The sequence below is a fragment of the Lithobates pipiens genome, unplaced genomic scaffold (genome assembly GCF_037356315.1).
Source record: "Lithobates pipiens isolate NorthernLeopardFrog02 unplaced genomic scaffold, aLitPip1_a1.2 Scaffold_28, whole genome shotgun sequence".
NCBI classification, from domain to species: Eukaryota; Metazoa; Chordata; class Amphibia; order Anura; family Ranidae; genus Lithobates; species Lithobates pipiens.
In genome coordinates, this window is record NW_027507789.1 from 165,047,567 (window position 1) to 165,053,754 (window position 6,188).

A 6,188-nucleotide genomic window follows, 5' to 3' on the forward strand; every position below is an offset into this window, starting at 1 on the left:
GAGGGAAAAAATTGTTTACTTTTTGCTATAATAAATATCCACCAAATTTTATTTAAAAAAAAGTATTTCTTCATCAGCAGAATAGCAAGGTCTGAGATTGGGAGGGGGTGGGGAATCCTTGCCGACTGACACGGCGGAAATAAAAAAACCCAAGGGAATCACCGTCTCTCTGAAAATAGAAACCTCCTTTAAAAGCAAGTTTAAAATAGTGCATTGAGTATGTATTCTACATATTTTTGGTTAAAAAAAAAAAAATCGTAATAAGCGAATATTGATTTGCGCAAAAGTTATAGCGCCTACAAACTATGGTAAAGTTTTATGGCGTGTTTTTTTTTTTTTTTTTTTTTTTTTTTTATACTAGTAATGGCGATGATCTATGATTTTTAGCGGTATTGCGACAGGCATGTCGCAGACTTGACACATTTTTGGGACCATTGACATAGAGCGATCAGTGCTATAAATATGCACCAATTACTGTATAAATGTCTCTGGCAGGGAAGGGGTTAACTGTGTGGGGATGGGACTAACTAGGAGAAATGACAGATTGCTCTCCCTACTTTTTATAGGAACACACGATCTGTCTTCTCTGACAGCACAGGGATTTGTGTGTTGGCTCTCGTGCATGCGATCGTGCCCGCCACTCGCATCAGGTGCGTGGCTCTCCTAGGCAAAGATATATATATATATATATATATATATATATATATATATATATATAATGGGATTTCGCCCAGGAGATCCATTCTGCCGCAGTGTATCTGTGTGAGCCGGTTAAAGCAGGGCCCAGAATGACTTCTAAAAGTGACACTGCTGGTGGTGGTCAATTCTGGGCCTAGGAAGTGCAGTAGTTATAGGGGGCACAAACAGGTGATTTCTATCCAGTAAAGTAGGCCATGTATCCCAATATCTATGCCACAATATTTTAAAGTAAACATTTCCTAATGTGAAGGCTGCATTTGCTGATCTCTTTCTGATAATACTATTGCTTGACTATTCTACCGGGTCACTGGCTTCAATACTTCGAGTCGCTGAACCAAAATAACTATGCAAGATCAGGGAAGTGAAGCGAGAAATTCTTATCTGCATATTTGTTCAAGGTCAGTTACTCCAAGTATTGAAGCCAAGCAACTAGCATCAAAAGTTAGCAATGGCTTTGTCTCTCTCAGCAGAGCTTTTATTTAGGTAAGAGTACAGTACTCAATGCACTATTTTAAACTTGCTTTTAAAGGAGGTTTCTATTTTCAGAGAGACGGTGATTCCCTTGGGTTTTTTTATTTCCGCCGTGTCAGTCGGCAAGGATTCCCCACCCCCTCCCAATCTCAGACCTTGCTATTCTGCTGATTAAGCAGTGCTGTGGGGATATGTAGCATTCAGCACTTTAATTACCCCCCCCCCCCCCCCATTATACTTGACACTGTGCCTACTATGAAATTAAATAGATTTTTATGCAGTCTGTCCTTATTTGCTGCTAGTATATAGAAAGCTGCTGGGCCTAAATGCATTTAACATAAAGGTAGGTTCCCAAAAGGGGTGAACCCGTCATTGCTTAAGGGTAGGAGAGAATTCCTACTACACTATCTCTCTCAAAGTTGAACTTTTCTTTTATTTGTAGCTATTGACTTCATGCTGTTCTGTGAGCTGACCCCCATGTCCTTGTTTCAGCTTTTTAATTGCAATGCTTTTATTTTTTTAATCAATGCTGGTACTGTCCATATTATGGCCATCTCTGTGTACGGTTGGGACACTTTTTACTGCTGTTTATAGGTAAAGTGGCTATCAACAGAAGGGTAACATTGTGTGCTCCAGGCCAGATCAGGGTCTCTGAAACAGTTCTTACCTCACTGAAAGCGAATGGTGTTTAATGATAAAGCAAACTGTTATCTTGTCCGCCCTGCTTACTGAAGACCGTTTTTAACCAAGTTTTATGCACTGTGAAGAAAACTGCCCATGTACCGCCAGAGGGGCCTGCACATTGTTCTCCAAATGACGGGGGTCGTCTGAACTAGATGCCATCACAGTGCAAAAAAAAAAAAGCAGTTTACATTTTTCACAAACCACCTTTCTCACAATTTGTTTTTCTAACGTGTAAAATAATTTTTCAGTGTAAATATTTTAAAGATGAGATATGTCTGGGAGAAATTTGGTTTTTCTTTGTAAATAATAAAAAAAGAAAAAGCTTGGGGAGATTTAATTTGAGTTTATTTTTTCAGGGTTAGGTCAGTATTGATGGGGGGGGACTATGAAAAATGTTATAAGCTTGTTCTGTTTTGAGCATTGAAGAAACTTTTTTTGTTACGTTGTTTTTTTTGTTTTGTTTTTTAACAATAAAACTGGAAAACATGTTTGTTTGTTTTTTTATTATTATTTAAATGTCTGTGACCGCCTTTATTTTATTACAAACAATATGAACACTTTGGGGGTGATTTACTAAAATGACTACGCTGTAGCAGTTCATACCTTAAAGCGGAGGTCCACCCTAAAGTGGACCTTCCGCTCATCGGAACCCTCCCCCCCTCCGGCGCCACAATTGGCACCTTTCAGGGGGGAGGGGGGTGCAGATACCTGTACAGTACAGGTATCTGCACCCACTTCCGGGATAGTTCTCTGTGGAAAGGGGCGTATATTACGCCCCTTTCCGCAAGTCCCGCCCCTTTCCGCAAGTGCCCCGCTGCCTGCTGGGAAAACACACAGATCCCAGAGGCAGCGGGGACCGTCCTTATTGCGCGGCTCGCGCATGCGCAGTAGGGAACCGGGAAATGAAGCCGAAAGGCTCCATTTCCTGATTCCCATACCCAAGATGGCGGCGGCAGCACCAGAGAAACGATCTACAGATCGGCTTCGGGTGCCGACATCGCGGGCGCGCTGGACAGGTAAGTGTCACTATTTTAAAAGTCAGCAGCTGCAGTATTTGTAGCTGCTGGCTTTAAAAAAAAAAAAAAAAAAAACGCGGAGTCCCGGCGGACTCCCGCTTTAACTTGTGCGCTGGAAAAGTCATTAACTGAACGTGCGAACCGGCGCACTTTGAAGTGCAAAATACTAATAAATATGTAAACTGCAGTTTTTTCATTGATAATAGCGCACGCCCAATACAGTTGGTTCATTTCATCTCATTGGATGTGTCTTGTTAAGTAATTAGTAGGTGTTCTCAGTTAATTAACCCTTTTGATGCTAATCTCATTCCTATCACTTCTAATATATCTTTGCAATTAGTTTTTATTTTCTATTTTTACCCAAATCTTTCAAATACATTACAAAGAACAGAGAGTTTCTAAACCCAATAAATTAATATTTTCAGATCTTGATCTTTAATTCCTTCAGATCCACGCTATAGCCGAATGACAGCTACAGCGTGGATCTGCTTTGCTTGGGAGTACGTCAAGACATCCTCTCCTTTGCGTGTCCTGCGCTGTGATCACCGAGTCAATGAGCCAGATCCCGGCCCCTTACCATGTGATCAGCTTTCAGCCAATGATAGCTGATCACGTGATGTAAACAGAAGATCTGTAATCATTCAGCTTTTTTTCTCCTCACAAAAAAAATAATCACCGGCTACAGAGCAAGGGACATGGGTCCCGAAGAGGAAGAGGTGAGGCCGCCTCATCTGTGCCCACACAGTGCCAGGAATGAGTGCATCATTTCCACCTAGCAGTGCTGCCTATCGGTCACCTACCAGTGCTGATCACTGCTACCTATTAGTGCCCATCAATGAAGGGGAAAAATGACTAGTTTGCAAAATTTATTAACAAAATATAAAATGATTGAACAAAAAAATAAAAATTCCAGAGGTGATCAAATACGACCAAAAGAAAGCTCTATTTGTGGGGCAAAAAAAATTATAAAAATTGAATTTGGGTACAGTGTTGTATGACCGCGCAATTGTTCAAAGAGTGACAGTACTAAAAGCTGAAAATTGGTCTGGGCAGGAGGGGGGGTTTAGGTGCCCCCGTAAGCAAGTGGTTTACCACTTCAATACAGGGCACTTACACCCCCTTCCTGCCCAGACCAATTTTCAGAGCTCTCACACTTTGAATGACAATTACTCAGTCATGCAACACTGTACCCATATGAAATTTGCATTCTTTTTTTTTCACACAAATAGCTTTTTTTTGGTGGTGTTTAATCACTAGTGGGTTTTTTATTTATTTTTTGTGCTATAAATAAAAAAATAAAAATTTAAATTTTGTGAAAAAAATGCCTTTTTCTTTGTCATAAAATTTTGCAAATTAGTAATTTTTCTACATAAATGTTGCCCAAAATGTATACTGCTACATATCTTTGATAAAAAAATAACCCAAATTAGTGTATATTATTTGGTCTTTGTGAAAGTTTATAGAGTCTACAAACTATGGTGCCAATCACTGAAAATTGATCACATCTGATGTACTGAAGGCCTATCATTTCTTGAGACACTAAGGCCCCTTTCACACAACGGCGGTTTTCAAGCGCTACAGTGCTAAAAATAGTGCCTGAAAAAAAACCGGCCCCTTTCACTCCAGTGTGAAAGCCGGAGGGCTGTTGAATGGGCCATTTTTTGCAATTTGGCACTGCATCGCTTTAACTGACAATTGCGCGGTCGTGCAAAGCTGCAATCAAAGTTGACGTCCTTTTTTTGGCCACAAATAGAGCTTTCTTTTGGTGGTATTTGATCGCCTCTGCAGATTTTATTTTTTGCGCTATAAACAAAAACTCAAATTTTGAAAAAAAAAAAAAAAAAAAAAACATTTTGTACTTTTTGCTGTAATAAATATCCCCATTTTTTTTATAAAAAAAAAAAAAAAAATTTTTTCGCAGTTTAGGCAGATATGTATTCTTTTCCATATTTTTGGTAAAAAAAAAATCGCAATAAGCCTATATAGATTGGTTTGCGCAAAAGTTGTAGCGTCTACAAAATTGGGAATAGATTTATAGCATGTTTATTTTTTTTATTTTTTACTGGTAATGGCGGCGATCTGCGATTTTTTTTATCATCGTGACTGCCAGTGAGGGGGTTAACACTGGGGGGCAATCAAGCGGTTAACTGAGAATCACCTCCCAGGGAACAAACTGAAGGGGGAGTCTACTGACTAGAGGAAGTGACAGATCGTGGTTCCTAGCTAAAAGGAACACACAATCTATCATTCCTCTCAGAGCAGAGTACGGATTTGTGTGTTTATACACACACACACACACTTCCGTGTTCTGTACCTCGTGCTCGAAATCGCTGGTAGCTGGAGGTCATCGTGGCTGTTGGCTACGAGCATCGGCACCACCCCCCCCCCCCCCCCGCCTGCCATCCCCGATCCGTGAACTGACGTATAGCTACGACGGTTCATGGGATTGCGCCGACCTGCCACTGTATGACTGCAGCTGGTCGGCAAGTGGTTAACAGGTTATTTCTCTCACAGAGCATATGCATACAACAAATTACACCCCAAAATACATTCTGCTACTTCTCCCGAGTATGGCTATACCACATGTGTGAGACTTTTACACAGCCTGGCCACATACAAAGGCCCAACATTGAAGTAGCACCTTCAGGCATTCCAGGAGCATAAATGACCCATCTCATTTCTCAACCACTTATTGCAATTTTGAAGGCCCTGGAGCTCCAGGACAATGGAATTGCCCACAAAATTACCACATTTTGGAAAGCAAACACCCCAATGTATAATCTATGAGGCAGAAGGAGTCTTTTGAAAGGTTAATTTCTTATATTCACCAACTGACACAGCTTCTCTCTTTAGAACATTGGGTTGTTACGCCACCTTTAGGAGAGGACTAGGCACAACTTTTATGTAAATGCACTGTTGCATTTGTTACCACAGTTTTGGTGTGGTCTGAGGGTTGTGCTTCTCTGTTGAGGAACACCCTGTTTTTTTTTTTTGTGGGTAAAAAAGTTTGGTTATTCCCACACACTGTCGTTTTTTTGGGGGGGTAACGTTTTTACTAATTCCCATATGCCATGGTGGATGAAGTATTATGCCGTTTTCCCACCCCTCGTTTTGGCACTGCTTGGGGACGTCCCAATGGTCTAAAGAGAGGAGCTGTGTCAGTCGGTGAATATAAGAGAAAATAGGATTTTTTGTACTCACCGTAAAATCCTTTTCTCTGTAATTCACCGACGGACACAGCACCCGCCCCTCCTATTTTTCTTTACGTTATACTGCTTCTGAGTTTTATATTACATGTTATGCCTAGTCCTCTCCTAA